This window comes from Acinonyx jubatus, chromosome C2 (genome assembly GCF_027475565.1).
Source record: "Acinonyx jubatus isolate Ajub_Pintada_27869175 chromosome C2, VMU_Ajub_asm_v1.0, whole genome shotgun sequence".
NCBI lineage: Eukaryota > Metazoa > Chordata > Mammalia > Carnivora > Felidae > Acinonyx > Acinonyx jubatus.
In genome coordinates this window covers 37,411,612-37,431,066 of record NC_069384.1, presented here as the reverse complement: position 1 = coordinate 37,431,066, position 19,455 = coordinate 37,411,612, and the positions used below count along the sequence as shown (strand labels likewise).

Sequence of the window (19,455 nt, the reverse complement as noted above, 5' to 3'; positions counted from 1 at the left end):
GATTTATCCCAGCCAAAAAAAAAAAGATAGAGCATCTTCTCTAGAGAACCCTTGTGGGTTCTTTTCTCCCACCTTGGAGTTCAGAAGACTACTCCCACTACATTCTCTTGGGGATGTCAAAAATAGTACCCTATCTGTCATCTGTCTTGGAGCCAGGGCTATGTTTCTCTTATAGGAGACTTATAGCTTTAGCATTCTGTAAGGTCGTTTCAAAGTCAACGTGCTGAGTCTGTCTGAGGCTACTACTGAAGACACCACCAGAGCACTTGTTTTCCCTTGGTTTAAACCATCAAAGTTCTGAGTAGAACTTATCCACCTAGTAGTGAAGAACTGCAGTCTAGGATGTTTATCTTTACTTACCTAATCTTTGATACTCTTCATAAACTTAAAAATAAGGGTTTATTACAACCACCAATGCTACACTTATTGCCCACACAATATACTTCATTTTTTACAGCATGGTATTAAAATCTTTTACCAATCTGATTTTAACTGAGTTCTCTAGATGTTCTCCTCTCCTGGGTGCTTGTAAGAAATTATTTTATGTTCTGTTTTTTTTTCTTTTTTGAGCATGGTCTTCTTTACACTACACTTTTGATGTTATGTCTCAAATACCTTTTAAAATTAGTATTTTTCTAACAAGAGGAACTATATGTACCACCATAGTGCCTAAGACTACAATTTGTACACAGTAGAAATTTAACAATGTTTGAGGAACTGGAAATAAGCAAAATGAAAGAAAACACAGTGGTATATTTTCATTATAAAAAGGGAAAAACAATCAAATAAAGTATTGACTCATTTCTCAGCCCTGAAAGGCTATCTGTAGTTCAAGGAATGATGGCATTAGGACAACTATTCTTTTTGAATTATCCCACTGACCAAAAGACTTACCTACACCTGCACTTCTTTCCAAACTAACTGGCTTCTTAACCATTAGGAAACATGTTCACAAATCCATTGAAACTGTTGTACCAAAGGTCATTTAGAGTCTCCCCCAAATCTAAATATCTTATTTCTTATCTTTATCAATGTCCCTGCTGATATTTGCCTCTCACACATACATCTTAAACCATTTCCATTACAAGACTTTGCGTCTTCTAAAATTCAGGTCTCACTAAGTAAATGCTTATTAAATTGACTGCATTGAGTTGTAATATCCTCTTACTATATCATCACTGTCACAATAATAAGAAACATACCCCATTCCTTATATGTGTTCTGAAAATTGGGCCTTACATTATAGATTTCACAATCTATAGAGCATAAGGTAGTATTAAAAAAAATAAGTAAATATTACTCTTTTCATAAAGCACAATATATTTCAACTTTTTGTGAAATAGTAAAATTTATGAAGAGATTATTTCCTTATCTTCAAATCTAAACATACACAAAATAGCCATTAATTCAAATAGCTGTCTCAGCAGAAAGAGCTTTTTGAAGGCACTTGTGGGATTGGGCTAATCATCAGCAAGTTAGAAAGTGTCTCAGGAATGGAAATTACTGTGCATCTGGCTTCTCCCAGAAATCAGCTACATAATACATTGAAATGGAACATATTGCCTGTTAATTTTTTTTTCTTTGTGAAATCTTTAAATAAATTTGGAGAAGATATTACCCTATCATGCTTTCTCATAGGATAATATTTCAGGACCACAACTACAAACAAGAACAACAGAATGTATTACACAAACATGCTCTATTTTTATCTTTGTTGGTATTAATAATCACATGCAGCATTCATTTATAGAAGTGGATTTTTCATGGAAAATAATAAAAGTGTGTTCATGGTTCAGTAAGTGAATTTTGGATGCATAACCACACTTGACAGATTTTAGCCTCTAATGCCTTAATCCTTCCCCAGCATCACTGATGCAATCTCTGAAAAGCTAAGTATTAATTTGAGAGTATCATTTTTGTTTACATCATCTGGAAAGGAGGATTCAGAGCGCATCTTGTGTAAATTGCAATTATACATAGCATACTTTTTAGAGCCATTTTCATATAACATTTTACATAATTGAATTGTATTCACTTGATTGGGGGGGGCATGGGAATTAATGATACATTCTAAACATGATTCACTACAATATAAATAAAGCAACTTGACTTTTAAACAGCAATAAAATACTTATAAAACTTATCAGGGAAAGATAAATTTTCATTGCAAATTAAAAATGAGAGCTTTACAAGAAAATAATGAAAGAATTAGGATTTCCAAAGCATTTAACTAAAAACTATTGGTATTTTTAATCCATCATTTTAAATTTATTTTGACATAATTTTTGTTTTGCAAAAGAGATGCAGTGACAGTATAGAGGGTTCCATGTATCCTTATCCCAGTTTCCCCTAATGTTAGATCTTATAGACTTATAGTATATTAACAATTAATATTTTATGTTCTTGGGCCCAAGCCAAGAAATCATGTTGCATTTATTTGTCATCTCTCTTTAATATCTTAAAATCTGTGATTCCTTGTCATTGACACTTTTGAGGAGTAATGGTTAGGTATTTTGTAGAATGCCCCTCAACATAGGATTGCCTAATGTTTTCTCATGATTAGATGGGGTTATGGATTTTAAGGTAGAATACTAAAAGGAGAAATTACTTTCCTATCATATCATATTATTGGGTACAGATAACAAGGTAGCATTACTGATTAATTTGGATGTCTTGATTAAGGTAGTATCTGCCAGGTTTCTCCAGCATTTTTCTCTTTCTAGATTCTGTTGGAAGTGAGCCACAAAATCCAGCCCTCACTAAAGAGGAGGAGAATTAATCTTCTCATCCTGAAGGAAGTAGTTTCAAAGAATTGTGGTTATATGTTATAAACACTACAATCAATAAGTATTTTGGGGGAGACCCATGAAGCTATGTATATATCCTATTTCTCCTTATAAATTTGCCATTAATTTAGCCTTTACCATTTTATTTCCTATTAATATTGATATATTATCTATATAAGAATATATATTTGCATATGTGATATGTATTATTTAATATATATGACATTTAAAAATAAATAATGACATATTTTAAAAATATATAAAGTGTTTATATACTTTCAAATTAAAAGTGCATATATATGTTTTTAATTCTTCTCTTAGACATTTGATTTATATCATCTTATCCCCATATCTCCTATAGAATTCCTATGGGGAAATTGTGGGCAATGCTATATATATATGAGATAGGATAAGAAAGGGAAGCATTCTTAAAAAAATCAATGGGAATTTTTTTCTGTTGATAAACTTCTTGATATCTCTACAAAAGTTTAAGAAAATAGTGAATAATTAGGAAATGCAAATTTTCCCATGGAGGGACTTCAAACAGTCTGCACTAAATTTACACTAAATATTCCCTTATTCATTGAGAGAACTTCCCCAAGGTTTTTCAAAGGTGTGATACCTTGACATTTAATTTTCAATTTCTATGCTATCCACTCTGAAAGAATTTCATTAACTCTTCAGGTATATTACCCTCTCCAAAGCAACTCCCTCTCTTTTAACTCTCTCTAACTCTTCTACTTGTAGAACATATTATCTTATTTATTATTTTTTTCATCTCAATGAAAGATAAGCTCCAGAAGATGGATGGATCTTATCCATATTTTTTGTACTCATTTGCCAACATGGAGGCAGCATTTCCCATTTAGTTGCCTTCTGATAGGTTTTTATTAATTAATTGAACAAATGAATTTTAGAACCATGAAATGTGATTTTATGGAGAATTTTTTTTAAATCCAGTTGTATTTTATTCTTATAAATATCAATTTATTTGACTTTTTAAGTGGCTGTGGCATGCTCATTTGTATGCATATTCTACTTTGCCTTCATAAAATTATCATCAGCTTATTCCTATATTATCAATCATTTTTTTCCATTAGAGTTGCTGCATTCATTTAAGACTTCAAATAAGTTTTTAGTCTATTCTTTTCAGTTATTTTGCATCTTATGTACAAATTTATCAGAAATGAATCATAAAGCCTCTTTTTTGTCACTACGTAGTTCCATGAAAGTTTTCTATCACATACTCTTTTAAGCACTAATAACTTACACCCTGGAAGTAATAGTATCACATGGTTCCTAAGGATTTGTCACTATCTCAGCTAAAATCTTCTGGGTTACATTTCAAGAAGTATTGGATAATACATAAAAAGGTGATTAACATCAGAAGAAACAGCACTATACATTTGAAGCCTAAATTGTATTCTCATTCTTTTAAAAAAATGTTTAATTATTTAATTTATTTTATATTTATTTATATTTATTTTATTTATATTATTTTACTATTAATTTTAAGAAAAAGAGAGCATGAGCAAGGGAGGGGCAGAGAGAGAAGGAGAGAATTGCAAGGGCGCCCCTGTATTCTCATTCCTTACTCTTAATCAGGACATTTTACATTTACCAGTTCCTAAAATTTTTATACAGATATTGTCCAATGTTGGTCTTTTGAGTCTCTCTGTTTTTAGACATCATGTTTGTCATGATCTCGATTGATTGATTGGTCAATCTCTCTTTCTCCCTCTCTGTCTCATAGTTTTTAGTCCAGTCCAGTCTCTCCCCAAACTGTGTCATTTGAGGAGTGCTTTCTAATAGTACATAAAAATGTTGTAGAACTTTGTTAATTATCAACAGCAATAGTGAAAACTAAACATTTAAATTCAGAGAAAAATTATATCTAACTATTTATAAGTGGACAAGTGAGACAAGGTAGGGTAGGTTCTTTTTCCTTTATTCAGCCTGAAAAATCTTTTCTAATTCTATGCTTCCTTTAGGTATCAAAAGTTGTCTTCTCAGTGAGGCACTTAATGCTATATAACATACTCTATATTGTACTCATTTTTTTTTTCTGCCTGCCCAGCTAGATAGAATATAAGATACAAAAAAATATTTTACCAAGTATGGTAATGTAATACCAACAAATTATTTCTTTTGTACTTTTCTGTGTTTTAAACCTGTATGTTGTACATTTCATATCCCTAGTTCCCATAATACTGCTTTTGCATGGAGTAGGTGCTAGGAAATATTTTTAGGACCATAAATGTGAATAAAGTACTAAAGTAATCCTCTCAAATGAAGCTGAATTTGTACAATTTGTCATTTAACATCCTATTACATGACAAAGATAATCTAAACATAAGTGCTAAGATAGCTGGTTTGGTATTATATATACAAAATATATATCAAATTTACTTTTGGGTTTTAGGTGGTATTATATACATTTGATCATTCAGTGTTAATTTCATATATTTGACCATATATTGTCCATTTGGTGTCACTTTTGTTTTCTTTTTTTTTAAGTTTATATATTTATTTTGAGAGAGAGAGAGAGAGAGAGAGAGAGAGAGAGAATGCATATGCACACAAGTGGGGAAGGGGCAGAGAGAGAGGGAGAGAAAGAATAGCAAACAGGCTCCACGCTCAGCACAGAGCCTGAAACAGGGCTCAATCTCACTACCATAAGATCATGACTTGAACTGATATCAAGGGTCAGATTCTTAACCAACTGAGCCAACTAGGTGCCCCATTCTGGTGTCAATTCTAGGCATATGTGGAAGGAATCTATCCAAAAACCACCTTTTAATCTCTTCAGGACATAGATTTGAAATAGATAGTAACTTACTCTAAATATTTTATACTACTCACAATTTATTACAAAGAAATACTATCCTTATATGGCCCCAATACTATATATTCAGAGGCACTTAGATTGCATTCATGTTTTTAAAACGTTTAATGCTACATTTAATGCATATATGGAAGGAAAATAACTGCTCTCTACATTTATTTATAATATCTCCTAGTGTTACATAAAATTGTTATGCAGATGGTAGCTGCCTATATATGGGATTATATACTTATATACTATTATATACTTACATACTTATTTCTCAACATGAGTACAGGCAAACTTTTTGCATTTCTAATATTAAATCTCTAATCAAAATCACACTAAAACAAAACAGTTTGAAAGTAAATGGCCACCCACTCATACACATACAGGAGAATCTAGCTCCCCTATACCAGGAATGGTTAATGGGGTATTTCTCCCCAGTAGTTTTTGACTATCACTTTGCACATGGAATAACTGAAAAAAAATATTGTATATATACAAGTGAGTCACAATAGATGAACAAGTATTCTTGTTATGTTAAAAATTTAGACAGTTATTATTTCCTAGGACTTGTTAGGCCTAAGTAGGATAGACAAACTATTGCCATGGAAAGATAAGGAGCCCATACCATCCTGTATGTACATGTTCTCTCATGGCCAAAGTTCAGGTGGCCACAGCTTTATGTCTGCAGAGCCTCATTAATGGTCAGTAGGATTTTGGTTTCAAAAACATACATTCATGCTTATGTTTAATATCAAAGATTGCTGTTCAGGTTTGCTTCTCTGTGCAAGGTGGCATCTCATCACTTCATATTCATTTGGTCTCAGAACTGAAATCCTGTCAACTCCAGTGCTACATGCGTATCTAAGGTAGAAAATAATTTTTCCAGCTTTATCTTTTGTGATAGTTTCATCAAACAGATATCAAAAGCCTACAGAGCATTAGTCAGGGACAGGGTGATTAGTTTCTCTATTTATGGATGGGCAATTAATATAAAAAGGATGGAAAAAATCCTTAATCCCATTACACTTGATCCATCATTTAGCAATGCTTTTTGACTCTTCAAGGTAAAATCTGCATGTGAATTTCCCCAAAGCAATCAAGTCGTCAGTTTCATAAAATTATAAAACCCCACAGCAAACTGCACATCACCGATAGAAAAAAGTGAGGTTTCTGACATTCATCTTAGAGTATCTCATTGAATAAAACTGTTTCAAAGATATCACTTTTAAAATTATTCCTAATAGAAATGATCTAATTTTGCCATAGCTTATACAATCCAAGGATAAAGGCAATACCTGCATAACAGAAAACATAGTATATCAAAAGAAGTCTAGATATAAATCTACAGATCATCTTTATGAGTTGGAAAAGGGTTATGGTTCATAGTGATTGTAGTATTACAAAGTGACAGGGCAACCTATTGCATGATAAAGACAAGCCTTTCTCAGAATACTCAAGATAACTTTTCAAAACCTATTAAATGAATCTATCAAAATTTTGTATTGGTCTAATCCATAGTTTTAAATATCATTGATTTGTTTTCTTGACTATTTCAATTTTCTAATGGTCCATGTATCATAATATTAGGATATGACTCAGATCAACTATTGTATCATTTATACAAATTGTTAGATGTGACACACACACGCAGAAGTGCACACACACACACACACACACACACACACTTTTATCAGAATTTCCTTTACCTTCATTACTCTGCTCTTTGTATTATTTCATTTTCCACTGGAATAAATAATCATCTCTCTTTTTAATTGAGGTAATATATACAGAACATAAAATTTACCATTTTAACAATTTTAAGTGACATTAAGCACCCTCATTCTAGAACTTCGTATTCCCCTACTGAAACTCTGTACTCTTTAAACATTAATTCCCCATTTCTCCCTCCCCTCAGATCTTGGTAACTACCATTCTACTTTCTCCTCCTAACAATATGACTACTCTAGGAACCTCATATAAGAGGTTCTTTTGTGAGTGGCTTATTTCTCTTGGCATATCTCCAAGGTTCAGTCCTTGAATTTTATTTATGTACCACATTTCCTTAGAAATTAATGGACACTTGGGTTGCCTCTACCTTTTGGCTATTGTAAGTAATGCTGCTATGAAAATGGGCATATACACATCTTTTGAGTCTCTGCTTTTGCTTCTTTTGGGTATCCACCTTAAAGTGGAAGTGCTAGATCATATGGCAATTCTACCTTGAACTTTTTGAGGTAATTCTGTATCATTTTCTACAGTGATAAATTTGGAAAATTTTCCTTCGCATTATGTTTGTACAGAATCAACGATGACTGTAAAATACTCCAAATTTCTTAATGTCAATACCAAAATTTAGTAAGCTTAAAAGAGCAGATAAATTTTATAGCAAATTTTAATATTTATATTAAGTAAAGAGTAATTAAAAGGCAAAATACAGAATATTAGTTCAATTCAATGCAGCTGTTTAGTTCTCTTATGTTCACCTTCATGTCCCTATTTCAGTGCTTAAAAAAAAGGTCAATGAAGAAATGAGCCAGCTGGTGTTAAGAAACCAAAAGAAATTGTCTTATGGGGAAAACCAAACCCACATTAATGCAGTGGGAAAAATAAACAGTTATCCATCAAACACTGCATCTTATTTTTCTGAGGCTTTCTAGCTAGAAAACAAATAAATAAAGGATTATAACCTGACCATTTACCCCATTCATATGTCCTTTTCACTTTTCTTTATATATAGAGATAGAAATTTATTTTAAATAGATATATTAAAAATATATATATATATATAAATAAGAAACAGAGAGAGCACTGTATATATACATATATATTATTATATATTGGAAAGAGATATTATATATGTAATATAATATTATATATATATGAGATATACATTTAAAAAATATATATATTAGAAAGAGAGAGAGCACTGGGGAGAGGGACAGAGAGAGACAGAAAAGAGAGACAGAGACAGAGAGAGAATCCCAAGCAGGCACCACACTCAGTGTAGAGCCCTACACAGGGCTCAATTCCACAGCCCTAGAATCATGACCTGAGCCGTAATCAAGAGTCAGATGCTCAACCAAGCCACCCACGTACTGCTATACTTCTCACTTTCTAAAAGGGCATGATAGGAGTCCTCAAGTATTTGAAGGTCTATTATATTAAAGAAGAACTACAGTCCTCTGTTTCTCAAAACACAAAGAGCCAATGTTTAGAAGTTAAAATGAAGCAACTTCCAGCTCAGTTTAATAATAAACTTTCTAATCCAGAGACCTGCACAAAATGAGATGGACCGCTTTGGAAAGGAGTCAGCTCATTGTCCAATTTCAAGAATAAACAAAAGAGTAAGACACCAAAAGCATCACAAAAGGTGTTTCCAACCGGTAGGTTGAAATAGATGACCTCCTGAGTTCCTTAAAATTCCTGTGTTTCTCTTATTCTAAGGCTGTCCTAAATATCGTGTGGAATATAAAAAGACAAAGTTTTAGCCTAAGGACCAAGCAGTCCAAGTCATACATAAACAAAATGATTGCTAACAGCAACACAACTAAGACACATAGTTACATATGCTACATACAAAAGAATCAGGCATTATTTGGAAAGAAATTGGTTTTAAGAACAGACATTTGCCCGTGGCTTCAGCCTTAAAGATTGAATTGTTCACATAACTGCAGGGCTCAAATGCCTCATTTCTTTATGCTTCAATGACTTTTCTTTAAATAAAATTAAATTCCTTACTTACTCTTTAAAAATGTCTTATCATTTTTTATTTGTGAACTGCCAGATACATTTGTACATGTGTATACGATAGTCCATAAATTTATCAAATTGTCAGTCACTCAATAAAAAATGATGACTCAACATTCTAAAATGTCAGAATGACATATTGGTCAAGAGAAAACTCAAGAATCTTTAGCAGAAAGACTGAATTAAATGAGTCAGTAACACTTAGATCAGAAAAGAAAGAAACTTGCTCAAAAGTAAAACATCCCATATTGTTGCATAAATGAGTTGAAATTATTATTCGTATTTTACAATTACAAAAAATCCTTTGTTTTGAAGAGTTTTGAGTTGTTTTACAAAACGGTCTTAGAAATCTTTTACATAAGTGTAAAGTAACATTGTCTCTTTTCTATTCCACATTCATCCTGTGATTTGTCAATCCCTGTCTATTCAATTTCTGAAGTGCAGGTATATGTATAATATATACACATATCATATATGTGTATTACATGTATATGTGTAAATATATGTATTTCAGGGGTTGAAAGGTTCAGAGGTTGAATATATATTATTGTTATTAATATGTTATACACATTTACACACACGCATTTATATAAATCTGTGTAGTATTTCATCCTCGCTGCCTTTGTCCTAGTTGAGATCTTCCACCTCCTCACACACACAGCCACCATTAGAAGCAGCCACAGAGTTTCTTTCTAAGCAGCAATTGTAGGTGCAGATGATTATGCAGATCTATCCTTTAAAACATTCAGCGTGTAGGGGCGCCTGGGTGGCTCAGTCTGTTAAGCGTCCGACATAGGCTCAGGTCATGATCTCATGGCTGGTGAGTTCCAGTCCCGCATCAGGCTCTGTGCTGACAGCTCAGAGCCTGGAGCCTGCTTCGGATTCTGTGTCTCCCTCTCTCTGTGCCCCTCTCCTGCTCATGCTTGCGCTCTCTCTCTCTCTCTCTCTCTCTCTCTCTCTCTCTCTCTCTCTGTCTCCTTCAAAATAAATAAATATTGGGGAAAAAAACATTCAATGTGTACCATTGCCCAGAAAATAAAATTCAAACTTCTTACCCTTGTCTTAAAAGTCTCTCACAATTTAGTTCCACAATATTTTTCTTTACTCCACATACAATCACACTACAAACACAAACTTTACTCCACCTAGATTCTTCTTACCACTTCTACCAATCAATGTCCTATCACCTCAAAATCTAAATGCCATCTAAAACACTTTGCATTTCGGGAAATTATCTCTGGGCTCACCTACAGTAATCATTCCTCTTTGAATTCTATAAATTTTATTTACTTTATCAAAATAGTTGTTTTTCTAATGTCTTTACATTGAATACTTAGTATCTCAAGGAGGACTCTATTCTTAGTTTTTGTGTCCCCTTATTTTCTTTATATTACTTTGCTAGTAAGTAATCACAAATATGTGTTGAATTGAATTGAATTCTCTTTTTACAACTTAAGAAACAAAAGTGGAGACCGTTAAAAAGTCTTCCAGAAGATTAGACTGGGCATTATTGAGAGATTCTAAGAATAGAAACTGGGCTCACCCATGACTGCAGTCTGGTGATCTTCCCATTAGAGAGTATTCATCCCCAGGTAACCTAATTTTTTTTGACAGCAGGCAATGCTGTAGTACAAAAATAATTACTTAAAGGTACAGTAATATGGAACTAATTTAATAGGATAATGCATTTACCTTTAGTTTTTATTTAGATCTTTATAAATTGAACAAGAAAGTACAAGATAAATATTGCTGGTTTAAAAGTCAAGTTTATTATACAATATCAGCTTTAAGTATATAATCTTCTTGGAGTATAAATTTGGACAAACCATGAGGTTTTAGAGACACAAAAATAAATCCAGTATTGTATACCATGCAATTGCTGCTTGAGACTCTGTATCACACCATGAGGTTTTCCTATAATTTCAAGTGTTTTACTTGAAATTATACTTCTATTTCAATGTTTAAGTAAAATATTCATATTTGTGTTAAATTTTTGCTAAAATAAGAAAAAGATATAACCATACATACAGAATCTTTTAATCCTTAAATCTATTGATAAGAATGGCTCTTCATATGAGGCTGCCTAGGAATGAATAAGAACCAAATATAGATGATTAATCCGAGTTCCACCTCTACAGTTATGTGTCAATAAGCAAGTAGATAAACCTTTCTGTGTCTCATCTCTATAATAAGGATTACAATGCTTACTTCGGTGGAAGGTCATAAGGATTATTTAGTGTCTATAAGGCGCTTTAAATGAGAAAAGCTATTTTTGACTGCATATATGTATAAAGATACCCATTATTCTATTCCTATGAAATTTGTCATTCTATCATGTTGTTCTAGATAACAAGAAGCCCTTAAAAATACAACACATATGAAGAACAATATTCCATTTTTAATGGAAAGATCTCTGCAACCTTGTAGCTTATAATTATCATGAAGCCAGTAGTCACTCTCAAAAACTTTCCAGACTCAATATATTTCAGTGATGTTGGCTGATTTATTTTGGACCACATTTTGAGGCTATTCAAGTTAAGAATTAGGGTGTAAAGCACCTAATGTGTCTATATAGACTCAAGGAGCCATTCAACAATATAGTGGAAGGTGGCAAGCATGATTTTGTTTGAAAGAAAAAAACTGTAACCTTAGCTTATTAGCTTCACAAATGTTTGCCAACATATTTCATGTGTATTTTTTAAAAGACCATTGAAAAAAAATATTTCAGGGATCAAAACCTTGTCATCTAAGGTCCCCACTCTAGAAAGCTGGCTTGGTCTAAGCATAAAAATTTGATTATCCAGAGAAATGAATTTTCTGCTCAGAAGGTCCAGGCTTTCGAAACTTGAGTAAAACAGGCATATTGTTTACCAAATTATGGCAGGTTTATTAACTTTTATGGTCTTGGTAGCAGGAAATAGCATTAAAATTCAACTCTGTTATATAAAGACACTTAGACAAAACTTGTGATTAAACACTCAACTTGTTCATGTAAGTGGGATTAGTGAGAAATGCCCAAGCCAAGACTTTTTTTCTCTAAAAGCACATCTGGGTCAGTTCCATCCAACATAAGGGCAAACAAATATACCAAGCCTCAAAGTTCAGCACTGCAGAGAAAGGGCACAAAGCATTTCCCCAATTTTTTTTTAAACGGATGTTATCAATCTACCATCAGATACATTGAAAAGTCACAATGTTTTATCAAGGACACATGTAATTTTCTGCAGCGTAACTTACTATCAAAGGCTTCTTCAGGGTAAGGTGTTTGTAAAATTTACTCCTAGGTAAATAAATAATTTGACCCATGCATGGAGATGTTGGAAGGATGCCAATACAATAGTAGAGCAGAGCTAAAAATGTTGTTTTAATTTTAAATTTAATTTAAAAATGTTGTTTAATTTAACTTTAAAGTAGTCAGTCTCGAACTACTTTCTCTGACAGTAGTTACATGGTAGGGCCAATTTCTTTTTAGGGTTCTTAGTCTCTGACAATGATACTATATTATCAGCACAGGAGAAAACATCTTTTGAGTTTTCTATGGCAAAGAAATATAATTTGCTCAATACTTTCTGTGAATGAATAATACTGACAAAAAGAAAAAGTTTCCACGATAAAATAGTACTATTATAGTCTTACTTGATGAACTGTTTTCTCAATACACTGAAAATCATTATATGTTTTTGGCAATCTTATTTCAAAATTTTTTGGTGGTTTTCACAGAAAAATATGAATAGTGAGACGTTTTACTTCCTACAGGGAAATCATCTTTCATCATCTTACATTATAATCCTTACAAAGAGTGATAAAAGTTTGCTTAAGTTTCAAAACGTTATTTTGTCTATGTAAAAATTATTTTTCAGATAATACATTTAATTTAGCATGAGGATTGAACTAAGAACGGAACTCTTAAAAGCATAATTATGTAAATAAGCATAGATCCATGGACTCAAGTTTAAGTGAAATGAAAATATAATAAAATTTTACTGAAATTCAGCAGTTATGGAATAAGTGCTAGAACTGTTATATTTGTTTATTGGCTTTTCAAATATGTATTAAATGCCTGCTATATGCCAGATAATTAGCATGGAATTTCACTTTGTGTATCTAATATTTCAATGAGTAATACAAAGAAGGATGAATGTGATGACTTTTACAAAACAAAAACTCAGGTTGTGCTGAAAGTGATGTGAGATATATTCATTCAACCTTATTCAGAATCTATAGCACACTTACATGGAGCCCCAAAATATGATTAAGATAGTAAAGAAAGAAAATGATGACTTGGGCATCAGCACCACCTAGGCAAATTTACAGATTAGATAAAATTTAAACAAAAGATGTGTTTTAAAGAAAACCAAATAAATCAGTATGAATTTTGTCTCGATTCATAAAATAAAATGTGTTTTTAAATGCCTGAATTCTATTTCTCAAATACTATATAAATGGTAAAAAATTAGAAAAAAAACCCTAAATGTTAAAATTGTATATATATTCACTTGAATACTATGTGGGCATTATCAATAATGTTATAAAAACATGACAATATACGGTGCCTGGTGCTCAATCAGTTAAGTGATTGACTCTTGATCTTGGCTCAGAACATGATCTCATGGTTCATGAGTTCAAGCCCCCTGTCAGGCTCTGTGCTGAGAGCATGGAGTTAGCTTGGGATCCTATCTTTCCCTCTCTCTCTGCCCCACCCATGCTTGTGCTCTCTCTCTCTCAGAATAAATAAATAAACTTAAAAAATGACAATATGGAAAATTATGTACATTATAATGCTTTCGGAAATAACTTTACAGTTAACATTATCACTTTTATGTCCTAATAGAAAGGTTCCATTTGATCTTAGTGCATGGCAGTGTTTAGGCTCCAAACTCCATGAGAAAAGCAGCCTAATCCTTGGTAGAACTTTTCACAGCTGATTGTATACCCATTTTCTTGTCTATTTCTCTTCCAATCAAGTAAAAATAATGTGAAATAACCATGTCTAGTGATCATATAATAAATATTTCCCAATTTTGAAAAGGAATTTAGAGCTGGGCATTTTCATTTGAATTTATACTGTATTTTTCCACCTAATAATTCATTATTAGAGGGAAAGGTCCTCTAATTACCCCATAAGTTTCAAAACTTTTATAGGAAAGTCAAGCTTTATTTTGCAGTCTTTTGAAATTATCCATTCTTTTTAAAAAAAGAAACAGTAATATTCATTTGAAAAATAAAAGTTAACCTCATAGCTTCATATATATTGGGAAAAGCTTTAGGAAATAATTATTTCTTATCAGGCAATAATAATTGCTATAATTATCGGTTAGTGATTTAATTTCTATTTTTGAGTAAACTAAGGCATGCTTCAACAGTGTGAAAATCTGCTTCAGAATATTTAGTTACTAAATATTTTTCCTCTAAACTAAACATTTGTTTCCAGATGATTGCATAAGTAAATAAATCTATTTTAATTTTATTCTATACAATCAAAATAGATTGAATGTTGCTCTAGAAAAATGAGGATAAAACCCAGTGCATGATTGGTATTTTCACCATCCAAGTATCTAAAATAATGGCATTCTTCAGTACTCCTACCTCTATTGATGAGTGAGCTCATGTTTTTGTAGTTGCTGTTGTTTTGTTTTCAAATAATATTTAACTTACAGATTTGTATATAAATGGAACAAAATATATTGTGACTTGGTAACAGTAAGCAAACATTTGGAATTTAGAAGATTTTAAGCTTTTAAATTATTCTTTAAAATTTCCCTGAAACAGCTGTATATTAAGACTAATGGTCTTACTATTTTCACAAAGCCATTACTTCCCCCTTAGCTATATTATACTATAGAAAAATTTGATTCGTTAGAAATATGTATTTTACTATTTATGATTCCTCAAAGGGTACTTTTTATTGTTCATATGCCTGTGAATAGGGCAATTATGTTTCAATATTTTTGCCATAGAATCTAGAGATTCTCATATATTATGCTTTCTATCTCATTACAGAATAATTGAATTTCTATGCTATATACAATTTTTACAATGTATTTTAATAAATAATCCACAGTTTAATATATAACATGTCATACTGAATTAAATGCTTAAAAATTACCACACGTGTTAGTTTGGGAAAGGGGTATTTAAAATTATTGTCTTCTAAGGATTAGTACATTCCATTTACATTGCTGTGCTACATAATTAAGCAAATACAAAGGCAGCCTCAACGTAAAGGAGTAGAGCTTCACTAAGAGTTATCAGGCACTAATTTTAATGCCAGCTCTATAAATGACATTATGAACTTGGGCCTATATTTCAAAATTCCTGTGCCTTAAAGAACTATATCTGGGTTAAGTGAATCTACTTCACAAGACAGCTGGGAAGGAAAAATAAAGGAGTGCCTTTACAGAAAGATACTAGACAAATTTAAGATACAATTGTTCAGAACTTATATCAAAATGCCCCAAGATAGTTAATATAAATCCACTGAGAATATTACATTCAGAGAACTATAATTACCGGTTAGTAATTTAATTTTCCTAAGAGGCAAATACTGTATCACTAACTTTCTGAGAAAAATAGTAACCAGTTTTAAATGAAATTCGGACATTTTTACAGACTGTTGCCTATATTTTTAAGCATGTAACTTCCTTAGTTGGTATGAATTCCATATCTTAAAGGATAATATTTATCAAAGAATCGTCACATTTATTCACTACCTAACACATACCACAGCAAAAAAATCCTTAAATATTTACAAGTTTTTCATATTAGAAGTATATGTCACCACGAAGAAACACATATTAAAACTATATACCCTTAAACATATATTATATCAATATAAAAAAACATTTATTTGCTCTTGTAAATTTATTAAGCAAAGCGTAAAGCAATATAGAATTAAGAGTAATTTTTAAAATAGCATGGGAATTCCCTTTAAGGGTATTCTTAAGTTCTTCAAGTTTTCTTAGATAACTGAAGTATTTCTCTTTAAAGATTTGTAAATATATTTAGCTTCATTTAGACAATAAATAACATTTGTGGAAGCCATATCATCTCATCTGCTTTTTGTGATGTGTTTTGTATGTATGCAAAGATAAATGAAACTTAAGAGCGCTGATTATATGAACTAGAAATAACTTTATGAAAGTGGTAAGATAAATTATTACAGTCCCCCGTTAGTAAATCTGATACAAAAAAATACTTTAATATCCCTTATGTTTTGGGACTCTTCATTATGTAACTATTGACTTTTTGATTTCAGTGAACTTTTCAACATTTTCCATTCCATGTGATGTCAAGAATTACATATATGAAAAAATATAGTTAATATATAAGGTATTCTTAACTGCTTCTATACAGTATATTTTGATGACAATTATCTTGCATGTTCTTTCCAAGTTTAAAAGCAAGATTATCATTTAAAAATGGAAATAAATAGTTCATGTCAAATGTACTATTCCACAAAAATAATAATGTATAAATATCGCTATGTTTAAACATGTGAAAGGCAAATCCCCAAGTAAAGACACATCCTAATGTATCTACTCATTTGGGGAAGATTCTCATTCTAAAATAAATAATAAAGCAATTGCAGAGATTTGCCTACACAAATCAAGACATGCCTGATTTAATTCTGAACAACTCTCAAGAGATGTATTCCTACAGCATCCTATATCAGGAAATTCAGGAAATTGTAAATACTGGAATTCAGTGAGGCCAGGCATCCCTCTGTTAGACTGTTGTTTGGATATTTAGGATTTTTTAAATATGAAATTTATTGTCAAATTGGTTTCCATACAACACCCAATGCTCATCCCAACAGGTGCCCTCCTCAATACCCATCACCCACCCTCCCATCCCTCCCACCCCCCATCAACCCTCAGTTTATTCTCAGCTTTTAAGAGTCTGGGTATTTAGGATTTAGAAGATAAGATCTGTGCCCACAAGTTGATTAGGGGCAAGAGTCAGAGTCACAAATAGGTTTGAACAGAGGCAAAGATTTACCCAAACATCTTTCACTATTCCTTATATGTCCTCTCTCCTTGAAGGAAAAATTATAAATTATATTTGATACCATCTGTCATGTCATCTCTTTAAAATCTTTGGAAAAGACAATACCAGTAAGTAACTAAACATTTTATGATACTTGTCAATATCTACCAGTTTGTTTTAAATATCCACTCATACCCAGCTCACTTTCACATAGCTACCTCAAGATTTCAAATGAAAATGATATATGATAAACAAGAAGGCAAAGAAATCAAGGACAAAGTGAATCTCGTATCTATTCATTCACAGTAGCAGTTTCTTCAAATATAATACATGCGCAGTTACTGGTATCTACTTTTAAGTACTGAAACTGAAACCAAAGTTTTTGACAACATACAAAAATGATTTCTAAGCTGTTATATGAATACAGATTGCCATAAAATTTAAATGAAATGATTAAAAGTAAAGAAGCAAATAAGGATTTTTATAGTCTTTATGTTTTAAAACATAGAAGTTCTCATTCTGGGGGGAAAGGAATATGTGGATATGTTACTATTTATTTTTATATGTTAAATATACGACTTTATGGTTTGAAGGGATAAAATCCTAAGGGTCTACTTTGTCTCTCCAAATAAGTTTCAAATTCTGTGTCATTCAGTCTGTCCACAGACTGACAACCACTGACATATCAATTTATTGTCAGTACAGCTAAGAGGTACTACTCAGTGTTCACTGAACCTTTCCCTGCTTCCACACTTCAGTTCATGTGGTTGCTGAGGTCTGAGATGCTTTTCATCCTCTTCCCAGCTTGCTCTACAAACTTTTTCCTGGAGTTTTAAGATATTATCTCCAATGTCACCTGGCAAATACTTATTTATTCAGCTATGGATCCCAAGAAATAAACTGCTTGTAATACATTCAATCTGCAAAGGCTTTCAAAGACTTCTACAGTTTTTCCAACATGGCCTAGAGATTTGCAAAATACAAAAAATGCAATAATGTATTATTGGTTTTTGTTAATGATATGATCACACTAATTACAAATTTCATAATGTTATAATTGAATATAATATGCAATAACATGACTATGTTGCATAGAGAATGACAATTGATTCACCATTATACATAGCTATTTGAAATTTACATGTGGTGTTTGAGACTGAGGTTACTTGAATTTCTATTTCTCTGGCAGAAAGATAATAACTAAATTATATATTTCTTTCAAGTGTCCTACATATTTTTCTTTAAAATATTTCTATCTCCATTCACATAATTCATACTATTATTTAATGCTGCAGTGACCTTATTTACACTTACAAATATATTGGTGGCAAGGATGTTCTTAATACACATGATTCATATAAGGGCAAATACTTAACAACTTTCTAGAAAATATTTCTGCTGTGTAATTAAAATCTATAAATAAAAGCTGAAATTCCAAGATTAAATTCCAAGTAGATCTATAATATGTAAACTGCAAAGGTATTACTATTTAAAAATACCATGTTAATAAATAATGTATGAATCTAATTGGAGTTCTCAGTGATGTGTGTACAAGCTTTTTTTGCATAAACCCTAGAAATACAAACCTCAACCACAATGTTTTTTAATGGCACATATCAATCAATTTCCATTAGACTTTGAAACCTCAAAATAATGGTCTTTCTAGTTGAGCCTAGTGATACCAGAATGCTTAAATTAAAAGATAAAATTAGCCAGAATATTTAGAAGTGTAAAACTAAATGAACATACATAAGTTTTTGACATGTTTATCTATATAAACAAGTCATTACTTATTGTTTGATTAGAAACAATCAGTAAGCACTCTATACAAAATCTTTGTAATTAGGATATTTGCACATAGCCGAATTCAAGTGTCATAAACATTTTTTCCATAAAAGCATTTCTTTGATCACCTACCCATTCTACTCCTCCTCAGAACGACACAGATTTTAAGAATCACTACAAGACTAAACAGTAAGACCTCACCCAGACTCCAGAATGTAAACACAAACTTCTCTTTTAACTGCTAAATGCCTAGCACTTCAGCATACCTGGTTCATATAATGACTTCAATGAATATTTGCACAACAAATACCTGTTGAT

At 31.7% G+C, this 19,455-nt stretch overlaps 1 protein-coding gene across 1 annotated transcript in view; it reads right to left on the bottom strand.

The window, feature by feature from the left end:
• The window catches only part of LOC128315375 (uncharacterized), a 520,211-nt gene that overhangs the window by 300,127 nt on the left and 200,629 nt on the right, over positions 1–19,455 (bottom strand). The window lies entirely within an intron of this gene.